The sequence below is a fragment of the Otolemur garnettii genome, unplaced genomic scaffold (genome assembly GCF_000181295.1).
Source record: "Otolemur garnettii isolate 467f Iridium unplaced genomic scaffold, OtoGar3 scaffold00115, whole genome shotgun sequence".
In the NCBI taxonomy this organism is placed as follows: domain Eukaryota; kingdom Metazoa; phylum Chordata; class Mammalia; order Primates; family Galagidae; genus Otolemur; species Otolemur garnettii.
Window position 1 is genome coordinate 720,815 of NW_003852510.1, and position 22,074 is coordinate 742,888.

At 45.2% G+C, this 22,074-nt stretch overlaps 1 protein-coding gene across 7 annotated transcripts in view; it reads right to left on the minus strand.

Moving 5' to 3' along the window:
• Positions 1-22,074, minus strand: part of SUSD6 (sushi domain containing 6) — a 104,875-nt gene that overhangs the window by 24,082 nt on the left and 58,719 nt on the right. Inside the window, exon 1 of one of the 7 annotated variants that reach the window (XM_023517600.1) lies at positions 3,369-3,689. The exons of the other annotated variants lie outside the window; for them this stretch is intronic. The gene's annotated coding sequence lies outside the window, so the exon portion shown is untranslated. Of the gene's footprint in view, positions 1-3,368; positions 3,690-22,074 lie in introns of those variants that run through there. 7 annotated transcript variants of the gene reach the window in all.

A 22,074-nucleotide genomic window follows, 5' to 3' on the forward strand; every position in this document is an offset into this window, starting at 1 on the left:
CCCGAAGAAAAAAAATCCTTTTGCTACAGGGACAATTACACTAGACTATTATCACACCCAGTTTACAATCGCCAAAATGTGGAAACAGCCTAAATGCCCACCAACCCAGGAATGGATTAACAAGCTGTGGTGTATGTATATCATGGAATATTATTCAGCCACTAAAAAAAATGGAGACTTTACATCCTTGTATTAACCTGGCTGGACATGTAACACATTATTTTAGTAAAGCATCACAACAATAGAGAAATAAGAATCCTGTGTACTCAATTCTGATATGAGGACAATTAAGGACCTAGTACACAGGGATGGGGGCTGGGGAGAGCTGAGAAAGAAAGGGAAGGAGGGAGGGGAAGGGGGCCAAGGGGTGTGATACACCTTTTGGGGATGATACACAGATATAAGTGGGTCCTTATCTAACAAAAGCAATCAATGTAACTTGGTTCTGTGGTTCAATGAAACCTCAACAACAATTAAAAAAAAAAGCCCAACCAGACTGAAATAATAGTATCTCCTCTGCTTATCTCCTAGAATCCACGTGAGGAGTACATTTACCCATTTGCACTAAGTATCGAAGCGCTGTGGCAAGCAACAGAGGAAGATGAAAAAGACATCGGCCTTACTCTCCTGCAGCTCACTGTCTAACCAGTGACCATAACAGACACATGTTAGAAATCAATATGAGCTGTGGGAGGTTCTGCAGAAGGTTTAACCCAATGAGGAAGAGACTAGAGAAGATGGAGTAAATGGTATTAAAACCCCAACCTCAGGGGAAGCAGGACTGTGAGCACAGGATAACAGAATGTGATGGGATAAAGGAGAACACAAACAACATTCTTGGGGAGATAAGGCACAAAGGCAGAAAAGCAAGAAGAGGTGGTATGTATGTGGGAAATGTTCCCAGGCTGCCCAGGAGATAGTTGAAGACTTAGAAAATCAGGCTGGCACCACAACAGGGAAGACCCTGAATGCAAGGCTTACGGGATGCGACACCTTAGGTTCCTCTCCCATGAGGTGAGATCCTAAGGGCCCTTCTGATTCTAAAATGCAAGGCCATGTGATTCATAATAAAATGGAATTCTGCTCTCTAGTACTAATCCTGCAGAAGAAGCCAGTCGTAGAAATCTGCCTGCCCCCACCCTGGGAACTATTTTCTGAGGAGCTGGATATGCTGGTGAGGAGGAACAGGGAAAGGAAAACCATGTGTAGTCCTCCAGTGGAGATCCATCATGCTGCTCAAGTCTGCCTAGGTGAGAGGTGACAAGAAAGAACTGGAGGGGCTGGAGCAGAGAGACGGAATACAAAGATGTCCTGTCAGTGTCTTTCCCAGGGTCCTCTCGCATGGCAGATGGCCTATCCCTGGAGGACTGGATCCCAGAAGGCAGCTGCTCCCGGGCCCGGTTCTTACTGCTGGGGTCACAGGTCCTCTGTGCACAAGCTAAATGCCAGAAATCAATGAGTCTCTTTGTGCCTGCACGCATGAGCTCTCATGTTCAGGCTTATGCCCCCTGCCTGCTCAGGACAGAAGACTGGGGAAAATAACACTACATACTTTGAAAGACTAGATTTGCAAATTAATGGAAAGACAGAGTACTATAAAATCTAATTTTATTTAAATTACCTTGACTTTGCTAAGATGGCAATTATTTGGGAGATAAAGGATGTGCCCACAGGAGGGTCAAGACGGAATGGAAGAGGACTAGAAGAAAGATCATCATCAGAGGAAAATCACTAAATGCCTCTGGCCCCTCTCTTCTTCCTGCCCAATGCAGGGAGGAGTCCGGCTCCAGACCAACCAAAAAGCAGGCTAGATGTTTCATGTATTAGAAAAGGGGATAAAACAATGTGTGTGTACACAGAAGAGTATAACTGTATGATTACATAATTAGGCACATTAAAGTATTTATACTGCTGAGACTAAAAGCCACTACTCAAAGGCATTCCACCAAAGTTGAAAAGGGGAAAAAAATAGAAAATAAAGCATCTAATTGCAATCTTCCACAAAGCCAGACATCCCCAGCTGGTGCCACAGCTGAATTCTCTTAATTAACATGTTGTAACAGTGAGTATGAAAGACACTGTACACGTACCAACTCCATGCCACAGCCGGCCAGGCATGGGAGAAGCCCATAATACTGCCGTAATTAGAGAGATTTTTTTCTTTCCTATTATAGTAGTACCCTGATGTGGAATGTTGGTTAGTTATTCTTAAAAACTGTTGTTTAAAGCACATACCTAACAACTCCATACCTACAGTTAGGACTGGGACTACAGCAGATGACAAAGCACAGTGTAGGAGCCGAGTTTTTCCTTAACTCCCCAACTTGGGGCTTTATCACTTGGAGAAGGCTAGAAAGGTTTGAGTAGGCCACCCTTTAAATAAAAGTCCATCTGACAGCTTACAAGGTAGGTTAAATGCATCTAAATGGAATAAAGATGACAGATTAGCACATAAAATGAGCATGATACAGAGGGAAAGGCATTAATACATGAAGAGACTGCATCAACGTGGAATGAACTGCAGACAATAGACTCTCACAGTTCTAGAAGGCCCTCCTCCCCTTTTTTTTTGTCCTTTTTAAAAATTTATTTTAGAGACAGAGTCTCACTCTGTTACCCTCTGGCTAGCATGCCATGGCATCAGCCTAGCCCACAGCAATCTCAAAGTCCTAGGCCCAGGCAACTCTCCTGCCTCAGACTCCAAAGTAGTTAAGACAACAGGTGCCCACCACAACACCCAGCTAATTTTTCTATTTTTAGTAAAGACAGGGTCTCACTATGAGCTGAAGGGATCCTGCCACCTCAGCCTCCCAGAATGCTAGGATTATATAGGCGTGAGCCACTATGCCTGGCCAGGATATCCTTCTTACAAATACCATCAGCAATTTCATTTTTCCATTTTCAAACCCTTACAAAATAAAGCTCCCATAATTCAAGTTGCTGCTCTAGCACACACGGCTGCACAGATGGAGCCCACAAAGCTGCTAGAGTGCACCGCTGGCTGGCAGGCAGCCACACCTCACCAAGCCCGAGAGGTTCTTTCTCAGGGCTGCACTAAAGTCCAAGTTCACTATACAAAAGCAACCGGGCTGTCAATTTACAAGGTACCAGAGCACAGGCTGTTCCTACGACAAGTGTTTGAAAGTAGACTATTCCAGTTGCCACCTCACTTCCCCTAGCCCCAAAGGCCCAAGATCATCTGGTGAATCCAGAGAAAAGTAGGAAGACCAAGGAAAGATCTTTGGCACTCAGCAACAAACACACACCTGCATTGTACAAAGAGACCAGGACTGCATCCAGAGCCCAGAGGTCTGTACTGCAGCAAGGAAATGTCAAGCCAGTCAGCACCTGCACAGCCTGTTACTCACAATGACAGCTCTTCCTGGGTTTCCCCAGCCTCTGCGCCTTACTGATGGAAAACACTTGTCAAACGTGCAACCAAGGCCCTGAAGAGCCTTTGCAGATGCCTCCACTCAGACCTTGCAGTGGAACAATAATACTTCCTTCCCCAAACAGCAGCAACCTGCCCTACGAGAAACACAATGTACCTCACGTACTCCATACTCTAAGTGGGTAATGTCTTCTAGGGCTGGCCCATTTGTACCTGCAGCCCTACCCCTGCAAAACCAAACAAAACCACCCACTCTGGAAGGGCACCGAAGCTACAGAGCAGAAGAATAGAGAAATAAACATGAAAACTTCCACTGTGGCTCGGCGCCTGTAGCTCAGCCGCTAGGGTGCCAGCCACATACATTGGAGCTGGCAGGTTCGAATTCGGCCCACACCTGCCAAATGATGACAACTACAACCATAGCCAGGCATTGTGGAGGGAAGTCTGTAGTCACAGCCACTTGGAAGGCTGAGGCAAGAGAATCGCTAAGCCCAAGAGTTTGAGGTTGCTGTGAGCTATGACACCATAGCACTCTACTGAGGGCGACATAATGAGACTCTGTCTCCAAAAAAAGACAACCAAAAAGCCTTCTACTGTGACTTCGGTAGAAATGGGCAGAGCCAATAAGACTCAAGTTTGTTTTAGGGGCATCCTGCCACTCAGCTGTAACAAAGTGCTAACTCAAAATGGTTCTAGTCTATCAGCAGTTTGAAGCAAAGTATGGGAGCCTTTCGAGGCTTTCGAGAAAAGGGGAAGAAAATATTGGCTTTAAGGGCAGTAACTTGAGGTGAAAGGCTCAAGGCTCCAAGCTAAGTGTCCCTCCTTAGCACCTCCTCTGCCACAACGGTCCCAAACCCCTAGGAGCCAAGAATGGCAACAGAGCCTCACCCTGGCTTGCACCCCAGCCTGGCAACAGGCCCCCAAAGAGGAACTGCTCACTTCCCAGGGCCACAGACACAATGTTTCCACAGGCCACACCATGGGTCTGTGCGAGGGTACTTGGTGGGGGAAGCTGGGAGTGGCAGGCCCAGCCAGGCCCAACACCTGAAATTGAAACTGTCATTCATTTTTTGACTGCTAAACAGAACTGGGCAGTATCTCCTTTGGCAATAACTTACTCTTCCACTTCTACTAGAAATCAATAGATCTTGAGATAAGTATAATATGTTTATGCTTGTGTGCTCCCACCACCTCTCCCAAGAAAATATTTTCCCAATTTCTATGTTTCACAAAAAGCTACTGCTAGATACATTCTCTATTTAAAAGAACATTTTTTGACTGATATTCTTTTATTTTATTTATAATCAAAAGTTTTTACTTAACAACTAAATTTCTTATTTAAAATCTTTAAGGAGGTACAAGGCACAGAGAAAGGAAGTAATGCTGGACACTGGCAAGGGTTTAAGGAAACAGCACTCTTTCATTGATGCTTAGACATAAGGTGACGGGTATCAATCACCATGGCCTGGGCAATCTCATTCCAAAATGATCAGTGGAGGCTTGAAACCTGTGCTTAACCCCTGTGGGCCCAGCAGGGCACATTACCTCCACTTAGAGCAGGGCCTGGTTAAGCTTTACTCAGGGTGGTGCTGACAGCTGATCGTACTTAGCCAGCAATAACCGGATAGTCCCAGCTGCTGTGCCCTCCCAGAGGGAGCTGCACAGGGCTACCAGCTTCATTGTGGGGCCCCTTCTCTCATCACATACCTAAACAGTGAGCTTCCCTTTCAAAAGCTATGGACATGGTCAGGGCTCTCTCCTTCTGCCCACTTGGAAGCATACTCCAATTCACCCTTACAGGCTAATCTTCCCCCTTCCCTTATGAAGCCCCCTTTCCAGAATCTTCCTAAGCCTGCCAATTTCATTTTACAAATCTAAACTTTTCTGCGGGATATGCAGGTATCTCCACACTTTTGTTCCATTTTTCTAATGTCAAGTCCCCCTTGGAGACCCACTGGCCTCACTCACCCACGACCATGGCCTCAGCTCAGCCCTCCGGCTCTTCTCAACTCATCCTCCTTTCCCTCTCCCCCACTCAGTATCCTCTACGTTTTCCTCCATCAACTCAACCCCAGCCCATAAAGCAAGGCCTGATCTCAATGCTCTCTTCTACAGGAGACACCCCTCCTCTCTGAACTAAAGCAGCCATGTCCACACAGTCTAGCAATTACACTGCATTTTGTTCACCATTTCCAAATGTAAGTTGGTTCACTATTTCCAAATGTAAGTTGATCCCACCTCTCCATGGTACCATGAGCTCCTATCCTGTGCAAATTTAAGGCATTAGGTAAACACCAGATGGAGCTTGTATCTGGAAGGACTGATAAGTCTCAAAACATGAACAAATTAAATGCTTAAAAAGGCTCCAGCTCTTGCTTCCCAGGGAATCTCTCCTCCCCACACCCGACTCCTGACCCAGGCCTGGCAAACACTGAGACTTCTGCCTGCAGTCACCCGGCATTCCAGCTCGCAACAAGGCATGGAACAAAGGATTTCACAATACCCTCACCTCCCCCCTTTTAGGCTCCAAAGCTCTTGAAGGGCACCCTGTTTAAACAAGAGGTGCAGTATACTTTTGAGAAATGATGATGCAACTTCCCATAAGAGGAAAGAAAAAATTCCCCAAGTGCAAAAACGGCTTCTTGGAAAACAAATAGAACAGCTTCTCTGCCAGGGCAGTGAGAGAGGTTCTGACATCCTTGGCAAAGCCTCTTATGCAGGGAACAGTAGAGATGAAGCAGTGGAAGGAAAAAGGAGGCAAATCCTTATAGTCAGACATGGAAATCAACAGTTTTCAGAGTTCCAGGCCCAACCAAACGCTTTATCGGCTAAGCTCAGGGTGTCACTGGGAGTCCACCTCTCTACTTTCTCTCCTACTTGCCTTAAGCAACAGACATAATCTTAAAAAAAAAGGAAAGAAAGTATAAATGTAATCATACATATTATAGAGCACTTCCTATTTAAAAACAATTAATAGTGACTCAACATTGGTGAATGATATAATTCTTTCGCAATAACCACACTCTATTTTATTTTTTAAGTTGGGAGGAAGTTAATTTTGTATTTCATACACTTGGTTTGATTTTAAGGAGTTTGCTCACATAATCCAGACTGCCTAGGTTTTAGAGGAAACATGGACAAACTAGGGAAGAAGGAGAAAATTCCTATCCATTCCGCTTAATACGCAAGGCTTATCTAATTATTCCTCATAATTGATTGATTTATTTATTTTTTCAGAGACAGAGTCTCACTCTGTTGCCCCCAATAGAGTGCCGTAGCGTCATAGCTCACAGCAACCTTCAGCTCTTGGGCTTAGGCGATTCTCTTGCCTCAAGCCTCCTGAGAAGCTGGGAGTACAGGCGCCCGCCACAATACCCAGCTATTTTTTGTTGCAGTTTGGCCGGGGCCGGGTTTGAACCCGCCACCCTTGGTGTATGGGGCTGGCACCCTACCCACTGAACCACAGGCACCACCCCTCATAATTTATTTTTAAAACTACTATTAATCACCACTGCATTCCAGCCTGGGTGACAGAGATCTTATCTCTTTATTTTAAAAAAGAAAAGCTACTGCTAATCAGACATTACAGCAACATGAGCAGTATTCTTCAAGTAAGGAGAAAGAAAATCACCCCCAAAGGAGACTTCTCAGGTCTATGTCCATATAAAAACCTAATGTTTCAATAACATTTAATGCAATATTTATTTAACACAGGAACACAGTATTTTTGAGTGTTTAGACCACACTTCTCTGGCATAAGCCTGCCTCATGAACTTGAGAATTCATATCCACCTAGCCTTTTTGCATAGACTGGAAGGCAGCCTGCAAAAGATCTAGTCCTAGCTTTGCCCTGATCACAGCAACGTGAGCCAAGGAAATAACTTTTTTCTCACCATTTTACTATCTTACTCTCTTCTACCTTTATGGTAACCATTCTCAAGAACTAAGGAAAGGGCCATGAACAAGCTGCCAAAGAAAGCCAGCTCTTTCAGATGCAACAGAAAGGAGAAGCAGCTTCCTACCACCAGTCTTCCCTGGAGTCTCCTGCAGGGCCCTTTCCTTCTCTGGCCCCCATGGCCACTCAGGTCTGTATTCCTTCACTCTTTACAGCAGAAAGAGTCCCACTTTTTTTTTTTTTTTTTCTAATTTCTATGAGGGTACAAACCATTAGGTTACAGAGTTTGCATTTGTTAGGTAAGGTTCCTGTTGTGGCTGTGCCCTTTACCCAGGAGGTGTGCCGTATACCCTTCCACTGTGCCCGTAAGGTGAGAGCACACCAAAGGAGCTCCCTTTCTCCATATCTGGGTAGAGTCCTGCTATAAAGCTCCTTCAGAAAACAAAAGTTAATCTGCCTAATTTGCATGTCCAGCAGATTACCACGGTTTATTTTATTTTTCTAGGCTGCTGAAGGGGAGGCTGAAGGCTAGCTGTGGTTAAGTAGAAAAAACAAGAACACCATCCAGAATTCTTCCCCTGAGCAGGGCCTTTCTGCAAGAAGCACTGATGTATTCATGCAACTCATATACCACTTTTTAAATATGCAGATGTCAATTTTTTCAAAATGAGCAGTAAGTGAATTGGTGGTAGGGCAGGGGACTGACAAGGGATTCCATCAATCCATGTTTAGTGGGTTCCCTCTCTGCAGGCAAGATACACTGAGTTATAGGATGGCTACATCAGCTCTTAACCACAAAAAAGAAATCCCCTTTTCCAGCAGCTACTAAAGAACTGGGTTACAAAATGACAGGGTCCAACCTTGTAAATAGAATTTATGGGGAAGGAACTTGTGGGGAAGGGGTAGAGATGTACCAGCCTTCCCCTAACAAAGCCACAAGTGAAACAAAGACTAACAGAAGTTAACTGAGTCTTCATTTTAATTGGAAAGGCTAAGTGGGGAGACTAAAGGAATCACCCTCTCAGAATTTATACTTGTTAAGTTTTGTGGGGTCTGAGAGAAAAAAAGGACACCACCCCCCAGCAGACAAATAGGGAACAACATTTGTTGGAGGGAACAGTATAAGCAAAGCTCTGAGGCCACACACCATGAGACACCTGGAGATTCCAGGACAGAGGACAGGACAGGGAAGCAGGTGGAGAGAAAGCTGAAAGCATGAATGAGGGTTATGTTGCTAAGGAGTATGGATTTACTCTAAGTCTTATAGGGAGCCTAGAACTCATTCTCCTTTGATTTAAGCAGAGGAGTAGCATCATGCAAGTATGAGATTTTGAGAGTTACTGTGACAGCAGGTGGAAGACAGATTTGTGGGGAGAAGGGTGAGGAAGGCAATAGAGACAGGAAAACGAGTAAGAGTCTGCTGAGAGATGATGGGATTTGAATGTCAGCAGTCTTATTTTTTCTTGGAGGGGGCCACTCTTTATACCCCTTGACTGCAGTCAACCAGCTGGCTGCCTGTCCACCTCCTACCCCTGCACAGACACAACCATAGTTACAGCACTCTACCCTCACCCCTTGCCCTGCCCCAAAATTCTGTCTTAAGGATGGGGAAAATGTTCCATTCAGGTTGTGTCTGGGGAGCTATTTTAAAATTAAAATCTATCCCTAGTGGCTGAATGGCCTAAGAAATGGCTGACGTCACCCATAAAAATACATTCCAAAACTTCTACAAGAAAATACAAAGTATAAGAGGCCATCATTTAAGAGATAGGGTCTTACCCTGTTGCACAGACTAGAGTACAGGGCATGATTACAGCTCAGAGCAACCACAAATTCCCAGGATTAAGCAATCCTCCTGCCTCAGCCTCCTGAGTCGGTGGAATCACACCTAGCTAAATTTTTTAGATTTTTTTTTTTTTGAGACAAGAGTCTCACTTTGTCACCCTAGGTAGAGTGCTGTGGCATCATAGCTCACAGCAACCTCAAACTCTTGGGTGCAAGCGATTCTCCTGCCTCAGCCTCCCAAGTAGCTGTGGACTATAGGTGCCCGTCACAATGCCCAGCTATTTTTAGAGACAGTGTCTCGCTCTCGCCCAGGCTGGTCTTGAACCTGTTACCTCAGGCTATCCACCTGCCTCAGCCTCCCAGAGTGCTAGGATTACAGGAGTGAGCCTAGCCATACCCAGCCTAATTTTTTGGACTTTTTGTAAAGATGAGGTCTTGTGTGTTGCCCAAGTTGGTCTAAAACTCCTGGGCTCAAGTGACCCCCCCCGCAAAGTGCTGGGCATGAGCTATCACACTCAGTCCAAGAGTCCATCTTTATGAAATGTGGATAGGAAAGAATTTCTTAAAACACATTCCAGAAAGGAAAACATATTAATAAAACTGACACTGTAAAGTAGCAGTTTTCCAACTCCTCTTTCCTTAGGTCCCTTTCCACTATTAAAAATTACTGAGGACCCTCAAAGAGTTTTTGTTTTTGTCTTACATCTACCAGTATTACCATATTTGAAAATAAAGCCAAAAATTTTAAATGTTTATTTATAAATTCATTTTAAAAACAAGGCTTCAACATTATATTAACATTAGAGATCATAACAACACATGCCACATAATCGCTGTAAACTCAACAACTGTGAAAGAGTGAGTGCAAAAAAGGCCAACAGCATCTTACTATTAAAAAATAGTTTCGGCTCGGCGCCTGTGGCTCAACCAGCTAAGGCGCCAGCCACGTACACCTAAGGTGGAGGGTTCCAATCCCCAGCCTGGACCCGCCAAACAAAAATGACGGCTGCAACCAAAAAATAGCCGGGCGTTGTGGCGGGTGCCTGTGGTCCCAGCTACATGGGAGGCGGAGGCAAGAGACTTGAGCCCAGGAGTTGGAGGTTGCTGTGAGCTGTAATGCCACGGCACTCTACCCAGGGGGACAGCTTGAGGCTCCGTCTCAAAAAAAAAAAAAAAAAAAAAGTTTCAACTCCACCATCCCCTAAAAAGATCTCAGAGACCCTTGGGAACCACTGCCATAGGGAAAGTATAAATAATCAATAAATTGACATAAGGTATAAGATAACCAAGAAAATACAAAATCAAAGCCATAGGAAGATTCCACTTCATGTCCATCAGATAGGCAAAAATTATAATAACACCTGCTATGGCCGCTCGCAGCGGCTCACATCTATAATCCTAGCACCCTGGAAGGCTGAGGCAGGTGGATTGCTTGAGCTCAGGAGTTGGAGACCAGCCTGAGCAAGAAGCCTGTAGCTACTAAAAATGCAAAAACTAGCCAGGCACTGAGGCAGGTGCCTGCAATCCAGTTAATGAGGAGGCTGAGGCAAGAGGATCACTTGTACCCAAGAGTTTGGGGGTTGTTGTGAGCTATGACGCCATGGCACTTCACCCCAAGGCAACAGAGTCAGACTCTGTCTCATAATAATAATAATACTAATAATACTGAAAAACAGCAGCTATTGTAAAGCATGTGGAGAAATAAGAATTTTCTTATGTATCAGGAGTGGTATTAACTGGTATAACTACTTTGGAGAGCTATTTGGCATCTGTAGCAAGGTGGAGTTATGCATTTCTAACATTCCAGCAACTCCAGAGGATGTTCCTTACAGCACCATTGGTAACAGTGAAAAACCGGAGAAGCCCTTAGATCCATCAGTGAGAAAATAATAAATCTTTTATTATTGATACAGTTATAGTACAATCATATTACTGTAACTGTAATGAATTATAAATTGTAATGTGTTAACTATAAGTTGTAATTGATAATTGTAAACATAATTTTAATATTATCACAAAGGATTGCTATACTGTGGGTGAAACAAACATACTAACGGCTAAATCTCAAAAGCAATGTTGAATGGAAAAGCAAGCTATGGATTTTTAAAAACATAATATTCAGTATTGCTCAGAATATTTTATTATATACTTATACATGTTAAAATGTAAAAATACAGAAACATGGTTGGAAGGATACACATCAACAGAGAATACTAATTACCTCTGAAGGCAAAGATCTGAGGAAAATATGGCAAAATAGTAAATCTAAGTGACAAATAGCCAGGTATGATTATATTAGTCTCTGCATTTTTTTAATGTTTGAAACTTTTCATTAAGAAACTAAAAATGGAAAACAGATTTAAAAGTGGCTATTACTTGGAACATATTACACATTATGGGTTTGTTAATTCTTCCTATCTACAGTATTTTTACAATGCCCCCAAACTAAAGTATATATCATTTCTATTTTTTTTTTTTTAAAAGACATAGTCTCACTTTATCACCCTTGGTAGAGTGCCGGGGTGTCACAGCTCACAACAACCTCCAACTCCTGCGCTTAAGCGATTGTCTTGTCTCAGCCTCCCGAGTAGCTGGGACTACAGGAATCCGCCTCAACACCCAGCTATATTTTGTTTGCAGTCTGGCTGGGGGTGGGTTTGAACCCGCCACCCTCAGTATATGGGGCTGGTGCCCTCCCCACTGAGTCACAGGCACCATCATTTCTTAACTGGGTATTCAGTAACCTGGTAACTGTTTTCTAATCTTCACAGCCACTTTAGGTCTCATTTGGTCCCAAAATACAGACAGAAATTGTAAGACTCACCAACATTGCTAAATCTTCTGGCAGACCTATTTCTGCCCACCCACTAAACTGATCCTGCCCCCAACCCCATCCCCAAAACACAGTCATCTAAAAGCTAAGCTACCATACAGGATCTGTAAAACCACTCTTAACAGTCAGAGCGATGTAACTCTTGTGCAGACCCAGAACTTTATTTTAAAAGTGCTCAGCCTCAATGGCCACCCCCACCTGCCTTTAAGTCAGGCTGGCAGACCCCAGCTGCTGTCCAAGTCAACTTAACATCATTATTATCCACTTCTCCCATTCCTCTTTGGTTTCACCCCGAACACTCTTAATCCTGAAGAGCAGGACCTTGTCAAAACCCAGATCCTTGATTTCTAATGCTTCTATAACTGGGAGGGCTCCAGACTGCCCTTGGATTAGTGTTTCTCAAAGGGTGGGCAACCCCTGTAACAGAACAAGGCTGGTTAAACAAATAGTTTTAGGCTTTGGGAAGAACAAATGAAATCTATACCCTTGGGTTCTTCTCTTCAGGGAACAAAGTGGGGGGGAGGGGGTCTGGGGCTGTTTCACGTTACTTAAAAGGTTTTTAAAGAATGCAGAGTGTTGGGCTGTACCCCAAATCTACTGAATGAGTCTTTATGGGCACAGAGTATAGAAAACTGATTTCAAAAGCACAGTAAAGTTGGAGAAGCATCACCCCACTGGATTTGCTTTTCTAAGTCTGATGAGGGAACCAAAGCTTTTCTGTGTTCCAGGGTCTGAGGCAGTCAAACACAAGCCCAAACTCCACTTCCCAGCTTACCCCTAGTTTGACACCTGCCTTCCCACCAGGCCCAGTTTAAGTCTCAGCTCATCTAGGAGCCTTTCTAGAGGACATCAAGGTTAATTCTCTTCCTTCTAACCACCATTCAGTACCTGAATCACAAGAGGAGAACTAAGATGTCGTCTGTCTTATCTTTTCCCCCAATTAGACTGTGAGGCCCTGACTTCCTGGCAGAGGACCCCGTGCATACGTAACAGGTTCTAACACTTATTTGAAGTAATATTAATACTAAAGACAAAAGCATGAGAAGTCAAAGAGAAATCAAAACCATCAAACAAACAAAACTATGTAGTACAAAAAATATTTGATTTGCAACGGGAGGACCCTGGTTGAATCCAGCTTTGTCTTTTACTGGCTGTGACTGGTTTATTGTGAAGATGACAGGACAAGATATGCAGGAAAGTGCTTTTCATCTTGTCAACTGCCAACAGCTCTTAGCTGCTATAGCTCCTGCCACCTGTGATGTCTCTGACATGAAGAAGTGGCTCGTATTATTTATTCCTTTTAGTGCCAAGAAAGGGGAAGCACAGAAATAGGAATTACAACCATAAAAACACACAGAAAAAGGAAACCCCAGGGACTATAGCTCTTAAGGTCTACATACAGCCGCCACCCTGCCAGAATCTCACCTACATAGGCCTCTGCACTTCCACCGAGGCCAGGAGGAGGTGCTGGGGACACACTCAGTAGCTAGACCAGCTGTCTTGACATACAAACGGTCTGTAAATGCTGAATGATGAGAATGAGTAGTAAAGAGCTTACAAGTACACTGAATGCATGGGACAAGTCAGCATTCTCCTGGGGAACCTTTTCCACCTGCCCACTAAACACTAAGCAGAACGTTATAGGAGCCAGGTGAGCAAAACTGAGGCCCACAAGTGGGCATAAACTGATGTATGGCAACAGTCTCAGCTTCTGGAAAGACTGTCAAAGCCAGTCATTAAAATCATCTTCAAAACATTCTTCCAGTAAATGAAAAAGCAGCATGCAGTATCCAGCTGTCTCAGATTAAAGCGGAGGGGGGGGGGGTGAGAAACGGAGTCAGGGTTTCCAATTACTACTAACAGGAGGGTATTTGGAAGGGAGGAAATTAAAGCAATCATCAAAAGGCTGGAAATTTTACTTAAAATGAATTAAATCAACCTCAATCTGTCCCTGTTTCAACAGAGACCTTGGGCAAGTCAGCGCTTGGGTTGCTGGAAAGCTGCTCAGACTGGATCAGAGGGGCTAAGTGACAATTAACCAAGCTGGGAAATCTTCCTTTTGCCCTTCAGACAGAAGCTGGAAAGGCAGGGCCAGATAATAGTTCCGAGGCAGGCCATGTTAATTCTCTCTGAGCCAGCAGTCCTTTAGCTTGCCAATACAAACACCACTGGGCTCCAGCGGGAAATAAAGGCTGAAAACCGGGTCAGATGTGATCTGAAGAACAGAAAACTCCTGTAGGACAGTGAAAACATTCACAGCTACCCCAGACAAAGTAGGCAGACGAAAGAAAGGGGAGGAGGAAGACTGGGGTGCTCGGGAAATACCCCTCACAAGGATGGGTTACGCAGGGTCTTTTATGGTCACCTCACGTGCACCCCAACCCCTAACACACTCAACCCACAGGCTGGCTCTGCCATGGTGCTGAGGGATAAAAATGAGTCCAGAGGAATAGGAGGGAAGACAAGTGGGCCACGTTAAGGAGGGAGAGACTGAAGAAAAGAGGAGGCGGCACCTAGACACGTGTACAAGCCTCTACTACATCCACTCCATAAACACGTACAGGGCCTAGGTGAGCCAAGCACTGTGCCAGTTTGTGGCTCCATGTGGAGCCACAATCCTGAGCACCTGGAAATAAGAACTGTTCAGAAAGCCTGTGGAGCCCGTGGTAAAGTGAGATGATCTGGAGAAAAGGGACCCGGTGTGACGGGCATGCCAAGCCACCCCTCCTTGGAGGCAGGTGTCAGAGAAGTGGTGAAAATGCAGATGCCAAAGACTCCAGAGAAAAACTATTCTCTCCAATTCCCAAACCTGTCTCTCACCTCACTTCTGGCAAGCCAGTCTCTGGATGAGATTCTGATCAACAGAAGTTCTCACATAGAGAAAGAATAAAAAGCAAGTAACAAGCAAGCAGAGGTTCCTGACTCTGGGGTTAAGGTGAAGTACTAAAAAGTCCAGAGTATCGAAGCTCAAAGGGTGGTGGAGAGCTAGCCCAGCTCGCTCCACCTTCGAGCAACAGGAGGTGCCTCCAGTGACTGCTCATTTGAGGTAGCACCGAGGCTGATGCCCAGGACCTCTGCTTAGGGTCCTGCTCTTTCCTTAGTCTGTGCCAGCTAAGGAAAGGACCCTGGCTAAGGAAAGGCTTCCAAAAATGCAGATTTTTAAAACTCACTGCAGTCTAAGATGACTGAATAAGAATTGAAGGGGCTCACCAGGCCTGGCTTCTACTCTGAGTTGCATAGTCTGCAAGGACCAGACCAGCCTGGAGAAGATAAGAGCTAGACCAGCCAGCATCTTCTGTTAATCATTTAACCTTTTCTCAGTTTTAAAATTAGGATGGTCCACCTATAGCATCCTATTTCTGAACCACCTCTCTCCCCAGTGGGTTCAAGGTCTTTCCATATCTGTGTCCTCGTTCTGCTCTGAAAAGGGTCAGAAAGATTTGTTCAGCCCAAGTATAAACTAGTGGTTCTCAAAGTGTGATCCCAGACCAGCATTTCTACCAAGTTCTTGGTTGACACGCACGTTTTCAAACCTCATCCCAGAACTACTATATCAGAAGCTCTGTAGGTAGAACCAGGCAATCTGTGTTTAACAAGCCCTCCAGGGGGTTTGGGGGCCTGCTCAGATTTGGGACTCACTGGTACAAATAAACTGTTGAGGTCAAGCCTGTTGGTTCTCTCACAGGTATGTGCTTCCTAACTGGCACACCTGAATGACGTCTAGAATTTCAAACCTGGGAGCCCACATGGGTGCCACTAGAGCAGTGGTTCTCAACCTTCCTAATGCTGCAGCCCTTTAATACAGTTCTTGTGGGTCACAACCCACAGGTTGAGAACTGCTGCTCTAGAGGAAAGAGGAGCTTCCCCACTCAGCTTATGCTTCTACTGCTTCCAGGATTCAAGACTTTGGGGCAAGAGAGCACACAAGGTAAGAATGGAATTGCCCTTGAAGCCTTGATCAGAGGCTTGAAAAGCATGGGCTTGGGGAAAAGGTCCTGATGACCTGGAAGGGCCTCACCTGGTAACATGAACAAAGCAGGACCTTTCTAGCCTCCAGAAGAGACTCATGTGGACCAATGGGCCCGGGTCACTCCTTGACTAGAGAGCTGACATGAGTCTGATCTGCCCAGATCCCAGCCCACCAAACTGGGCTGCAGGAAAACTGGCCTGGGCCAGGGACTCAAAGAGCTTCCTGAACCCATGGCAATGGGGTTTCAGGAGGGGACCCACAGAATATAACAAGGACTTACTGTAGGTCCCCCAACACTTCTAGTACTTATCAGAGGGGAGAGTGGGTTTCCACTGCTGTGTGCCAGGAAGTTGGCACATCACAGGCAATCTGGCATCTCAGGTACTGCCAACCACCAACCATGGCCTAAAGAACAGAATTTAAAAATCTGCCAGCCCCCTCTCTCCGCTCCCCTGTTCCTTGCCCAATACCTACGCGTAGCCTGCTGCTTTTCAGAGGAAAATGGCAGGCAGGCTCCAGGTCACTCAAAATCCAGACCATGGATTTTGCCTGACACAACCAGTTGTCCATAAGGAAAAGATAAAATTAGTGATCCCTCCTTTCCTACTTTACCTTCTTCCCTCCCAGGAATGAGACATTACCACATTTAGAAGTCCAAACTCTAGACAGAGACTCTATAGGCTTGGGCTTCACAGTCAAGGTCTGAGGCTCTGTTGGAAACTTCAGTTTGAACTTGTATACAAAGGGGGCTATTAAAAGCCAGCCTCCTGCTCAGGGGTGTACGGTGGATTAACCAGTTAATGTTAACCAGGTGCTTTGAGTAATTCAAAAGAGATGTTGATTGGAAAAAATACATAATAATCCCTTCCACTGGAATAAACTTCTATTGTTTGCATGGCAGTTTTATATATATTATCTCTTTTAATCCTATTTTTCACGATTCTAACTGTTCCTACAAGGCCAGGGCCTGCCATTACTGCTCACAGATTTTCTGAATGCCAGGGAGAAGGGCCAGTTGAACCACAAAGACTCTAAACTGCCTGACAAGGAGACACTGAGCATTATAGCACAAAGAAAGAAATCCTTTGCTGAAAGTCACTCTAAAGAAACCCTAGACACTTCTCCATAGGAAGTCACAATCATCCTCTGCACCTCTGAACACATCAAATCACAGGCAGTCCTCACTCCAACTTCTCCGATTACTCCAACCTAGTGCAAGAGGATGACTCCTGCAAGACATTCCCACAACCCAGATCCAGCTGCCCCTCCCCTCTTCTGACCCTTCCCCTTCCAGCCTCTCCATGGAATTCATGACACCAACTAAGACCCACACAGGACCTCAGAATTGCTAAAATAGGGAGTCCCTGTCAGACACACCTCCCATAGGATGGCAGAGCTGGGGCAGATGAGGAGGGAGGACAAGCCTGGATTTGGAGGCCTGTCCTAAGTGACCCTCCCCTTGGGCAGGCTGGAAGGACAGACTCTCCTAGTCTGTCACTTCCTGTCACCTGGGCAAACAGGAAGCATTGTGCTCATCTCCAATCTTGTCCCACAACTTGTACCTAAAATTAACATTCCCCTCCCTCTTTATTTCCCTGTTTAGACTCATTCAGCCCCTTGATCCATTCACTCTGTTTGTTTTGCTTCAAGCCTTTGATCCTTAGCAGACTCCCTCCCGAAGAGCATGTTCTTCTTCCTCCTCCTCTTCCTCTGCAACTCTAACAACTCACCTGGGACAGGCACCAGCCTCCACTAGCAGCATCTCACCCTTCTGGGTGCCTCCCCCAAGCAGCCTAAATCCCTGAATTCTTGGGCTAAAGCTAGACTTTTCTTTTTTGAAACCCCAGCCTCTGAACATACTCCACCATCCATTTAGGACAGACAATACAGTGAATTTCCAAAGTTTCAACAAAGCAGAGTGGCAAATTCATGAGAAGCAAGTGCCAAGATGAGTGGGGCAGACACTGTACTAACTCTCCCTCTCTCCTCCAGATGCTGGCTGCACCTGCCATGGTGAGTGAGTGACACATGGCAACAATGATGGTAACCACAGCGCAACATTTAATCTCCAACATTTAACCCTATATGGTATATTATCATCAGAATTTTACAGATAGGAAGAATGACCCCTCCAAATTTGAGAAACTTGCTCAAAATTACTTGTTAGTGGCAGAACTAAAATTTAAACCAGCCCATTTAGCCTAGGAGACTGCATTCTTAACCTGACTAAGCCATCTTGCCTCCCTACCTGCTAACTCCTACTTGCCTGCAGGTCACAGTATAGATGGCTCTCCCTCAGGAAATCCTACCCTGGGCTCGGTGCCTGTGGCTCAAGTGGCTAAGGCGCCAGCCACATACACCTAAGGTGGCGGGTTCAAATCCCCAGCCCGGGCCTGCCAAACAACAATGATGTGGCTGCAACCAAAAAATGGCCAGGCTCTGTGGTGGGCGCCTGTGGTCCCAGCTACTTGGGAGGCTGAGGCAGGAGACTAGCTTGAGCCTAGGAGTTGGAGGTTGCTGTGAGCGTGATGCCATGGCTCTCTACCCAGGCGGATAGCTTGAGGCTCCGTCTCAAAAAAAAAAAAAAAAAAAAGAAAAGAAAAGAAAATCCTACCCTGACCATCCCGCACTGGGGGTCAAGAGCCTGCTCACCAGCATTCCTGTGTAGTGCAATGACTTCCCTGACCACAGCATGCATCACATGACATTGTTCTATCTGAGGTAGCTGGCACAGCCTTGGCACTCAGCAGAGCTCAACAAGTACTTGTGGAATAAATCAGACGCTAACTATGAGTTCTGCACTCCTCTGGTCAGAGCACAGTTCCTGCCTGCTACTGCCCTTCTCTTATAGGCTACCTACATATCCTTAATGTCCACGAAGACCCAGCCCAGTACCCGGCTCCCCATAAAGCCCTCCACGGCATAATACACCTCCTGCTGTCTTCCCTGCCAACTTTATGTCAACGTACTTCCTAAGGGGTTAATGCTAAATCATGAAAATAGCAACCCTGAGAACCTCAGATCATCAGAGTTTGGAGCAAGTCTATAGAGCTGTGTACCACGATCTGCAGAACAAAGGGTGTAAGCTCCCCAAACCTACAATTTCTAAGTCTTAACAAACTCTGATCCCTTCAAATCAAAGACAGAAGATTCTAGGAATTGGAATCCTGCTCCTAGGACATCCTCTCTGACAACCTCCAACAAGAAAGGACCAAAATAGGACCTCTTGTTAATTCCACTCCAGAAATACACACAAAGCCTACTCTCCTTCCTCCAGATGCTATTAATTCCAGTGGTATTGGGGGGGGGGGTCCCACAAAGGAGGCAACTCTAAGGTGGACCCTGAAGGATAAAGTATAAAAGGGAAAGGAGGATGGGATTCTAGCCACAGGAAGACAGGGGGAGAAGAGGCCGGAGGGAGCTAATGTTCAGGGAAAGGGAGATAAGAAGTCCCTCAGCCTTGTTCTTTACAGAGGCAAAGGAAGCTGCGGCAGCAAAGGCAGTAGGTAGGAAGTGAAGCCAAACCTGTCCAAGCTGCTCTTCCCGAGCCCCTCTCTAAGATGTCAGGACACCGTTAGAGCTAGTGGAGTATATGGTGCTCACATACATTCCCCCACCTTACCTGCCCAGCAGTCCCTCTTCATTACCTAAGAGGACCCACACTGGTTAAAATCCTTGCCCAGGATGCTGGGCAGCACACTCCACGATGCACTCTTATAGGCAGCTCCCAGCCCTCTCCTTGTCCCTCAGAAAAGCCCCATCACCTGCATCCCTGAGGGGACATAAAGCAGTGGGGAGGCCCCACAGGCTGCCACTGCTCACGGGGTCCTAGACTTGGTCCTGCTTTCCTCACGTGGAGGACAAGCCATGATTCTGCACAGTTTCCCAGTGGGGTGACCCCACCCCTGAGGGGACCCTACTCATAGAGCACTTTCCAAGGATATGTTTGTTGGGCTCACCTGGGATAATCATTGGCCTGGTTATAGCAAAAGAGGAAAATATGAAAGATTCTGTCTGTCTTCGGTGAGCTTATGTGCAAACACACACAGAACCAAGAGCAAAGAGGAAGAACTGAGACTGAGGGATACTGTGCGTGGAGGATTTCAAAGCTCAGAGACTGAGTGGGGCCACCGTGTGAGGGGTATAAAGCAGAGAGCAATGCCGTCCCCTGACTGAGCGGGGCCACCGTATGAGCGGTATAAAGCAGAGAGCCATGCAGTCCCCTGACTGAGCGGGGCCACCGTGTGAGGGGTATAAAGCAGAGAGCCATGCAGTCCCCAACGTTCCCAGGTGACTCCATGGGCCCCAAATCAGCATTCTGACAACCATGCATGCTTATCAAGGAGGCTTAGTGGGCCTGCACTGGCTCAAGACATCTGCCACCCAGACTCGGAATTATAATAAGATTGACTGGCAAGAAGGCAGATCCAAGGCCTTTTTCCTGTCTGCCTCCAAACCTCTCTACACCTAGGAAGAAATACTGACAGTCCCTGTCCAGAGTGTGCGACAAACCCAGCAACATTCTCTTGCTCTTCCCACTGTGGCCAGAGTCCATAAGGCCAAACTATCTGAAATCAAGACGGTGACAATAAACATGCAGGTCCTGCCCAGTCCCAAGTGACATGCATCCATTGATGTGTTTAGAGCTGATCAGGACCTTTGTATGTCATAAAGTGTCACTTGTTACTTAGAGTAACAAAGGATAAAGCTGAATTATTTTATAACCCTGCTTGTATTTGGCCATAACTTTCTGAAACCCATTCTGTGTTCCCCACCCCGACTGAAATGCCTAAAATACTTCTGTGAATTAAAAAAAAAAAAAAGCTTTCCAAAGAAGAAATTCTGAAGAGAATCTGTTTATCTTCCCTGTACTACTTCCCAGAATTGGAATGATTAAACAATTGTACTTTAAAGATCTAGCTACTGGCAAAGCTAACAAGTCAAAAAAGTTAAACAAGGGAAAAATCTCCACCTCTGGGGTTGCCAATGAGTCTAGGTAGAAAAAGTTTCTTAAAAGAGAAAAGTTGTGAATGTTTTAACACAATAACTAAGAAAATTACGTGAAGGCTATGTTAACCAGTTTGATGGAAGTGTTTCAGATTGTTTGTGAAAACCCCACACTGTACCTAGAAGTACATTAATGTACACAGTTACTATTCAATTAAAAAAAGAGAGAGAGAAAAGTTGACAAACATAGTTAATAGTTAAGAAAAGCAGGGGGAGGCAAAAGGATTACCAAGTGAAGAAAAGAGATTCATATTTTTTAACTCTAGTATTATATTCTCCCACCCAGATGTGTTCTGGAATCTTTTGAAACATAATCCTTCAATCATATCACTATGCTAATGAAATAAAATATGTTTTTAAAAGAAATGACCTTGGCCAGGAGTGGTGGCTCACACCTGTAATCCCAGGACTTAGGAGGTCGAGGCAGGTGGATTGCCAAAGCTCACAGGTTCAAGACCAGCCTGAGCTAGAGCAAAATCTCACCTCTAAAAGTAGCCAGGAGTTGTGGCGAGCACCTGTAGTCCCAGCTACTTGGGCGGCTGAGGCAAAAGAATCACGTAAGCCCAGGAGTTTGAGGTTGCTATGAGCTATGACACCATGGCACTCTACTAAGGGTGATAAAGTAAGACTGTCTCAAAAAAAAAAAATTGGCATTCTCAAACATAATAAAATGTAAGATTTCAAACTGATTCTAGGAGGGCTCACACCTGTAATCCCAGCACTTTGGGAGGGTGAGGTGGGAAGATTCCTTCAGGTCAAGCATTTGAGATCCATCTCTACAAGACATATACAGAGAGTGCCAAAAAAAAAAAATAAATAAATAAACACATTTTAAGAAAGGAAGAAACTGTATTAAAATCATAATACTTGATATATATAACAAAAGATGAACACAAGTCACATTGGAGCACCTCTTACAATTGCAAAAGTCAAACATGACTTGAATATTACAAATTTAATACAGTTTTTTCCTTTCTTAACATATGTATACACTTTTTTGACATTAAAAGAAAAAAAAAACCAGGCATGGCTACACATGCCTAAGGCCCCAGCTACTCCAGAGGCTTGAGGCAGAAAGATCACTTGAGCCCAGGGGTTGGGAGTGTGCTATGATGATGCCACTGCTCAACCCCAGGCAATACAGTGAGACCCTGTTTCAAAAAAAAAAAAAAAAAAAAAAGGCCAAGGCATGG